The sequence below is a fragment of the Ictalurus furcatus genome, chromosome 4 (genome assembly GCF_023375685.1).
Source record: "Ictalurus furcatus strain D&B chromosome 4, Billie_1.0, whole genome shotgun sequence".
Lineage (NCBI taxonomy): Eukaryota > Metazoa > Chordata > Actinopteri > Siluriformes > Ictaluridae > Ictalurus > Ictalurus furcatus.
Window position 1 is genome coordinate 5,055,518 of NC_071258.1, and position 9,613 is coordinate 5,065,130.

The window sequence follows — 9,613 nt, forward strand, 5'->3', positions numbered from 1 at the left end:
TTTCAGATTTATATTCCGAAGCACCACATCAATTTGTTTAGAGATATATACAAGATAGTGATGGTTTCACCTCCTTTCAGATTTTGGTGTCAGCAAGGTGTCAGAGCGAGTCTTCAGTAAAAAGGATTATCAATCTGCTGATTTCTGCTTTCCACTCGTCTTGGCCTGTGAGGTTATTATGCATTCCTGCACTTGGTGCAAAAACACAGCCGCTCAGGTGTTACTTTAATCTAAACCTATCAGAGTCTTTCCATAAAAGCACAGTTGCTCATTTGACCTTGCCTGTCTTCTCCTTTCTGTTTTGCAGGGTGAAACTACGCATGAAGCATGGAGTCTCACATTAACCTTCAGTGCAACATGACGTTCAACAAGCGGCACATTCAAGTCTCACACACACACACACACACACACACACACACACACACACACACACGCACAGTCACACACTTTCAGTCCGTACAGGGCCATTTGGTGTTGCTGATACCTGTGTAGCTTCTATTGCTTAAAGTCAAAAAGTAGCATTTAACATTTGATATGTAGTAAAACAAATTGGATTTTGTGCATTGACAAAGAGAGCAAATGCTGTTTGCCTTGTTCCCAGTTATAGATTGATCAAACCCTGCATCACTCACTGATTTCTGTCCGCTTTTATTTCTGATAACGGTTTTGAATTCTCGTTTTATAATCTGACTGTTTTTCCGATGTTTTTTATTTTATTTTTATACAGCATGAATAGAAATATCCTCAGACGTTCTAGTAGCGTAAACCTCGTTTCGACAGCATCAGTCGCAAAGACTCGAGAATCACTGAGCATGGTTTGGAATTATATACAGTCGGCTAAACTGCTTGAAGATCTGCGTGATGGCCATTGGCTCTGACAAGCTTCCAGCTCCACCACTGACACCAGCATGCAGAGCTTTGCCTCATGTTCCAACTCACACTTAATGGAATGTGAAGAGCTTAAGAGCAGAACCGGCAAGGAAGCTGCCGTCAGTGTGTCCAGCGTAGTCAGCCTCTCTTTCTTTCCCTCGTCTTCTCCACCAGCGCACCAGCTCGGACTAATTAAGGCCTGCCCATGAACCAACATGTACCTGTCAGCATGTAGCTGTTTCTACAAACTCAATGACTTTGGGGAGAAATTAGTTTGAATTCCAGCTAAGCTTGAACAAATTGCAAAGTGGTTCACGAGACACACCCAGGTTTCTCTTTGACCTGACAGTATTATGTCGAGAAATGTTTTTAATGATTACACAGAGAACTGTCATACTGTGGGAGGGAATCTATAATGAATCTCGAATGCTGTTTTCATATGGTTCTTGATACTTGGAACACGTTCAGTGCCAAATAAATTGATCGAGTGTTTTGGGATTAATTGTGCCAGTCAGTTATTATGAACATGCTTTAAATAATAAAATGATTTGTCATTAAAATCTCGTCTGCTATCGTGATCAACTTATAACTATGTAGTCTAACATTTTGACATATGCTCAAATCCACTGTATTCTCTTTAACGGTTCAGTAGAGGCACGAGGCAGCACGGTTTGTATCCCAGCTCTCAAAACAATTATGTCTCTTTAAATACCCTTTCTATCGCCAGCGGCCATCCCTGTGGCTCGGACGATCACTTAAAGTTTAATGACGCCAGCTTCAGGGAAGCCTTTATTTCCCTTCCACTTGTGTTTGTCCCATGATTTGCTAAAATTTAACATCCAGCAAGTGCACTGGGATTAATAAAAAGGAAACAGCAGATTTTAACCGCTTCAGTAAGTCAAAGTCTAGTTCTGAACATTTAATTCAGGTCTAGACCAGGTTTTAGCCAGGCCTTTCCAGCTAAATTTGAATATTTTCTTTGGGTCTAGATATGTTTTTGTATATTTGTCTAGTAACTAGAGCTGGATTTTGACTTTTACTTTGGGTCTAGATATTACAACTTTTTATGCTTTTTAACCATTTATAGCTACTTTTAATATTGTGGAACATCCATGAAGCTAGTTATCACATTATACAGTAGTGGTTATAAACAGCACCAGCTTCTTTATTTTTTTTTTCTCTCTCATGAAGTTAATTACAAAAAACAACAAAGCTTGTCATGTTACAGAGAAACCACAAAGTTATCTATCCTGAAGAGTTTCTTGTGGAGACTCCTTCCATAAATGTTAAATGTTTTTTTTTTAAAAAAAACATCTAGTTACAGAAAGTTTCAACATACCAATGATTGTACTGTATATATATTTTTAGAAAATAAATAAATAAATAAATAAATAAAAATCTGCCTTAGATTATGCAGAATGCCTGCCATACAAAGTCCATGTGAATGAGTTGTTACTATAGAAACCATAACATAGTAATTTAAATCAATCATTTGTATTATGGCCCAAATTTATCACCATCTAACCAATCAGAATTGAGAATTTAACAGCGCTATGGTATAAAAATGCATCCGTGTCATATCTCTTCCAAGTTCTATCCTGACCTTCAACATGATCAGCCACCTGAGATTCATTATTTTCCACTTTTAACAACTAAACAGTTGCAGACCTGAAGTGACACTAAAAGGCACTGGATTATCAGAGTCTGAGGCACATGCTAGCCCCTGGCTCACAGCATTGATGTTTTCTAAAAAGAAACGTCTCCTCCTGCCAGAACAAAGAGTGAACATTCCTCCCATTTTCTTGTCCTAAGGGTAGAAGTGTGCGTTTTTGTATGGAAAGACCAGGCGATCAATAAAACAAGCTTTGCTAAGCACGGGACAGAGCGACTATCTGTAAACGTGGCACATGCTTTATGAAATGCAATATCTTCAATAATGGATGGTGAGCTAGTGGCTGTGGAAAGACTTTAGGGTTTAGTTCACCATGAGGGCAAAGGAAAATTTAGAGAGAGAAAATGTAAAAATCAGATTCTCAACCCCTCTTTGCCTCTTTTACTGCTTCAGATGTTTGTATGCAGGAAACATAATGTATTTTGGAGCATTGCTCATATATATATATATATATATATATATATATATATATATATATATATATATATATATATATATGGTACATTTATTAACATATGTGTATATATACAAAAAAATATCAGTATATCAAACTTGCAAAATACAGTGTGATTGGATTCTATTATCATTTCATACAAAGTAAGGCTTAAGGTACGAACACTAATCCCACCTCTGCTCTGACCACAACCTTCATCGCTCTGCATTTTTTCTTTTAAAATGTAATATTTTACTACTGTTGGCTTACACAGTACTGTTAGTGTTCCAATTAAAATCTCATTTGTGACTGTTCTATCAGAATCACCACATGAATCAGATCACATGAATTAGCACACAATCTTATTACTGCACGTAAAATAAGGGTCAAATTGGTATACGGTAGTCATCAGAGTTGCAGAGGGCATAAAATATAGCCTACACGCTTTAATTATGTGAGCAGCGGCTGAATAATCATTATTTAAAATATTGAAATGACAGGGTTATTGCAAGTAGCAACTTATGAAACTGCATATTTGACAGTTCTTGCAAACTCGGCAGTTGCGAAAAGCTGAAGGCAAAACTTGCAGATGCGTGCCATCTATACACTTAAATGAAGCATTGTGTTTGCGCTAACAATGTCAACATTTACGCTCTGACAATTAACTGAGCTAGGCATTCCGAAAGGTTATTCGCTAAATGAATTAATGGGATAAACTGAGCAGAAAATGAAGAGGTGGACGATACACTCAGCACTTCGGTATGCAATCGGACTGAAAATAAATAAATTAATCATTTCTACATGCGTGAAAGGGTTAAGATTTTAGTGCTCCACATATCTGAGTAGATGTGCTGTATATACACGATATGGCCAAAAGTATGTGGACACCCGACACTCACACCTATATGTACTTTTTATACATCCCGTTATAGATTTATTCCCCGTTTGCTGTTATAAGAACCTCCATTCTTCTGGGAAGGCTTTCCACTAGATTTCCACATTGGAGCGTGGCTATGGGGATTTGTGTTCAAACAGCTACAAGAGCATTAACGAGATCAGGCACTGATGTTCAGTGAGGAGGACTGGGGCGCAGTCTGCATTCCGGTTCATCTCAAAGGTGTTCAGTGGGGTTGAGGTCAGGGTTCTGCGCAGAACACTCGAGTTCTTCCACTCCAACCCTGACATGCCATGTCTTCATGGAGCTTGCTTTGTGTACAGGGGTATTGTCATGCTGGAACAGGTTTGCGCCTGTTAGTCCCAGTGAAGGGAAATTGTAATACTACAGCATACAAAGACATTCTATACAATTAAGTGATTTTAACTTTGTGACAGCAGTTTGGGAAAGAACCACGTATGGGTGTGCTGGTCAGGTGTCCACGTTTTTTGGCATATAGTGTAGTTTTTTTTGTAAGCCTAAACAATCATAAACAGTAAGTGTTGTTTATATCCTTAAAAACTTTAAAGGGAAAACACTAGTAATTAATAAATATATATCGGGGTTACATCAAACTTCCCAGACGGTGATATAATGTGGGTGACAGCTGGGATTTGAGCTCATGACTTTCTGATCAGAAGTCCAATGTCTTAACCACTGAGCTACCACCACCCTATAATACACACATCGAAGCCTGAGTACCTAGCATAACATCACCAGCTTGACCCTTTGTCTGCCTACTGGTTCTGATCATTACCCTTTGGTTTGTCTAATGAAACTGTACACCTGCCTCAAAAACTCCTGACATCATGTTTGAATAGCTAATTGTACTCGTATTAATTATAAAAGCTGGGGGGTTTTTTTCTTTCTTTTTTTGAAACCACTGCAAAATATTTAGCAACCCCTGCTCTAGGAATATTGAATTACTGTGCACTTTTTCCTCACTCATTTGCAATACAAGTTTGTTTTGAGCTCTAATGCGGCCTGACACGACAAACGCACTGCTGTATCACTATTTTCAGCTTTCAGATTTTATATAGCTGATTTCATCTGTTTAAACATTTACTAAATGGTTATTGCCCTCGTTTTTACTTCAGGCTCATTATTTAGCCCACATTTTATAGGCAGGTCATGACTGCAATGGAAAAGTAATATAAACTAATATGAATTGTAAAACACAGCCCAGGGTGTCATATACTGTAGCACAGGACTGAATACAAAGCATAAAAGCAAACTAAGATGAAAAGTGTCCACTGGATTGTTCTTTCGGATTTTATTGTGATTCAGTAGGGGTGGAGCAGGCCAGTCTTCATTAAAGCTTTCCGCTCCGGAGCTCCTCCGACTGGTCCGTGCCAACCCAAGGCTATTTCACTTCCTCTGCTCCCTGTGCGCACTGTGATTAGTGCTGTTTACAACAAGAGGGAAACAATAACACCGGCTTTGTGGCGAGAGGTGCTGTGGAGATAAGTCATCTTTAATTCCGTGGGGTTCTCGTCGCACTGTAGAATTGCTAAACTGGATATAAGACTGCACATGCACTTCGATGGAAGAACTCCAGCAAAATTTGACTTGTGTTTCCTTTAATCATGTAAACTGCGTGCTAAAATTAACATTTAGTTTGGCACATACTTTTATTCAAATAAAAGTATTATATTGCACATCGTATATAGTGTAAATATAGCATATATAGTATATAATATATAGTATAATGTAGCATATATAGTATATAATATATAGTATAATGTAGCATATATAGTGTATAATATATAGTAAAAAAGATCATATAGCATATCAATATAATCCTTATTTAGTAACGTTAGCTAAGCTAGCAAGCTAGTCAAACACAGAACTGCACTAATACTGGCAGCTAAGCATTTTTTCCCCCCCAACAGTTTGACTTTAGCATCTAACAAATTTTGCTAACAAGCTAGCTAGTGATGCTAAATAGCTAAGTAATTATAACCAAACCTAGCATTAAAATAATCTTGCTAATCATTGGTTAACTATTTTGTACATAAAATATTAACCTGGTTTGCTAGCAAGCTAGCCAAGACTAAGCTAAGCAGCATTCCAGGTTACTAGCAAAAGTAGCTAGCATTAGGCTAACTATCATGTAATGTAATATTAAAACCATTTGAAATGATCAAAGAAAGTGAAACTAGTTTGTAGTATATTTCAGTGTGTTTTGAATATATATATATGTCTTAAAATGTTCTATAAATGTTTTGTATAATATTTGATTTAGGTTGAAATCAGATAGCATAAAACGGTTACGGTAAATGGAAGATTTGTATATGTTTGCAAAAAAAAAGTCAGAAATCTAAATGTTATACTTACATCCTCTGAGAAACTGTGGATACTTTCAGTATGATGGTTTTCAGCGAATGATTAAAAGCCAATGTTTCCATATCAACGTAAAGATATGAAATACATAGATATCAAGCATGTATCTCTCTCTCCGTCACTGCTTTCCTTGTAATAATTCATTATTCGGAGTTGGTTCATATGCAAATAATGTAACTCTGATGCTTTGCTATTAACTCGATGTGCTCAGCTCCCCCAGAAACCCTCTTCGTATTTCTGTCTCATGCTTTGCCATTATGCATGATTAATTATCTGCCTATAGTGGCTCTCAGTGCTGGGCCATGGTAATTAAAAGATAATGATTGGCCCTTTTGAGCCTAACAAATAAAGATGCAGGAGCTCATCTGTGATATCAGCCTACTCAATAAAATATTAGACCCTGCGTGTGCAAAAAAGGAAATTTTTAACGCACACAGGACCTGGCCTGCTTCTCTCTCTCTCTTTCTCACTAGAGAGCATGAGCTTTCCTCACTACTGCTTTCCCTGCAAAAAAATAAAAATTAAAAATCACATTTCTACAACAGCTCCTAATGAACACATCCCCTACCCACCACAATACTCTTTTGTTAATTACATGAAATTACAAGGATAAAGGAGATATAAATCCATGGTCTCTCAAAGAAAAAAATAAAAATAAAAATCAGTCACTTGATTTATTTTTAGTGCCTTAAATTTGGCACAGGAGTTACAAGGGTTAAGGTTCTGGGATTTGATCACAGCATTCTGGTCATTAGCACAGAACCTTCCTGTAGCTATCTTTACAGAAAAGTCACATGGTCTTCACATATAAATAATCACATGATTCTGAAGAACTTACACATGATTTTAGACACTTCACTAGCCTGGTCTGATGAATTACATTTTCTTTTACATCATATGGATGGCGGGGTGTGTGTGGCGTCGCTTACCTGGGGAAGAGATGGCACCAGGATGCACTATGGGAAGAAGTGCAATCCAGCGGAGGAAATGCGATGCTCTGTGCAGTGTTCTGCTGGGAAACCTCGGGTCCTGGCATTAATGTGGATGTTACTTTAACACGTACCACCTACCTAAAAATTGTTACAGACCAAGTACACCCCTTCATGTTAACGGTGTTCCCTAATGGCAGTGAACTCTTTGAACAGAATAATGCGCCCTACCACATTGCAAAAATTGCTCAGCAATGGTTTGAGGAACTTTACAAAGCGTTCAAGATGTTGACTTGGCCTCCAAATGTGATGTACTGGACAAGCAAGTCTGATCCATGAAGGCCCCACGTCACAACTTACAGGACTTAAAGGATCTGCTGATAATGTCTTGGTGCCAGATACCACAGCACATCTTCTAAGGTCTTGTGTAGTCCATGCCTCGATGGGTCAGAACTGTTTTGGAGGCACAAGGGGGACCTACACATCACTGTATATAACCTGGTTTGCTTGAGGTTTTTATTTCCTCCACACTCTCTAGAGGATTTGCTGAGAAATACCTCTGTGTCACTGGAGTATGATGTATGTATATAATCGGAGGGGCTCGAACAGCACAAGGTTGTGTATGTGTGTGTGTGTGTGATAAGATCATTCTTAAACGGGGTGCGCAGGAAAGAGTCATGGAATGTTTTCACAATAGATAAATGAAGTGTGACAGGTAATTGCACGGCCACAGAGCATAGTCGAGCGGAGACTTATTAATGCCACCGTTTGACCACACATGACAGGCCCCATTACCAAGTGCAACATGGCTTGAATGAGAAATGATCGCACGTGAATGCAGCAGAAGTTTCACCAGCAAACCTCACAGCCAGACTGCAGATTCGAGCCTGAGGAAGAGAAATCCCAAAGGTTTAACGACAAGGTTTTAGGTTCTCAGCAGAAATGTTGAACACAAAAGGAGCCATGTATCTCTCAGGCATGCCTCATGTTCTCCAGAGAGTTTTTGTTCCATGAGATCGGCTCTCGCAGTTCCGACAGGGGCGTGTGTGCCAATTCACTAAGCAGTTCCGTATCAGGAGGAAACAGAGTGAGCCAAAACGCTTAACAAGTCTGTGTAGACAAAATGGAGATGAATCTTATGCAGGATAAAAGTTTTTTTCTGTAGAGGAGATACATAAACAATAATGATAGACATCTTACAAAGTGCTCGGTATGATGGATCGACAGTACAAATGTGCCTGCTTACATTTCACTCCCATCTTTGTCTCCTTTTTTAATGGCGACTTGAATTTCTTCTCTTTTTTTTTTTTTTTTTTTAAAAAATCTTCTTTTCTCATTCCACATACTATAGATTGATTCCTGGCAGCAATCAATCCACCACTCCCGGTCCTCTGCTCTGCTCTAATAATGATTGCTGTTTTATTGAGAAAGAGCAAGGCTATGCATTTATTTATTTATTTATTTATTATCCCAGATAGCACAGATTAAAACATTGTATCATTCTCATGTTGATGATGATGATGATGATGATGATGGTGATGACGACGATGATTCATTGTGGAGTTCGCGGCAGTAACTAACTTACATTCTGATGCATAATTCAGAGTCATGTGTCATCTCAGAAGAAAATAATGAATGCTACTGTAATGAATTACATTAGAAGAAATTGACCTTGTAAAGGTGGGTTTTTTTTTTTTTTTTTAGTCGCAGTAGTTAACTGAGAAAACCATCTTCTGTCTTCATCTTCTGTTTGATATGGCTACATAGATAATTTCATGTTTAATGTACTGGCTCTTATTTTACTTTAATACCCTGCTACTTGTATAATAAGTAACAAAGGGTCTCACCAAAATCTCAGATCAAAAAAAGGAATAAATGAATGCATGAGGAAGTAACGAGCTTCAAAGGCACAAAAGAATATTTGTTAAACACATTTTAAACATTTTGCCCAAAGAACATTGTGAACTGATGGAAGAGTAGAAAATGAACAATTCTAGTCAGCGTTCTTTAATACACAGTAAATATTGGGGGAAACACCACAAATTCATTTTGTACAATATGCATTATTCAGTCATGAACAAATACAAAGATTAAGGGATCTAAAATTGTACTACTACTACTACTACTACTACTACTACTACTAAAAATCTTACTACTACTACTACTAAAAATCCTTGTACTACCAATACCTAAATACTTACTACTACTACTACTACTACTACCACTATTACTAAAATTCTTACTTCTACTACTACTACTACCACCACCATTAAAATTATTGTTACTACTACTACTACTACTACTACCACCACCACCACTAAAATTATTGCTACTACTACTACTACTATTACTACCACCACCACCACTAAAATTATTGCTACTACTACTACTACTACTACCACCACTAAAATTATTGCTACTACTACTACTAC

The 9,613-nt window shown here is 37.7% G+C and overlaps 1 protein-coding gene across 1 annotated transcript in view; it reads left to right on the forward strand.

Annotated features, from left to right (window-relative positions):
• The window catches only part of cd276 (CD276 molecule), a 109,183-nt gene extending 107,084 nt beyond the window's left edge, over positions 1-2,099 (forward strand). Inside the window, exon 8 of the mRNA XM_053622622.1 lies at positions 308-2,099. The gene's annotated coding sequence lies outside the window, so the exon portion shown is untranslated. The remainder of the gene's footprint in view (positions 1-307) is intronic.
• Positions 2,100-9,613: the final 7,514 nt, after the last annotated feature.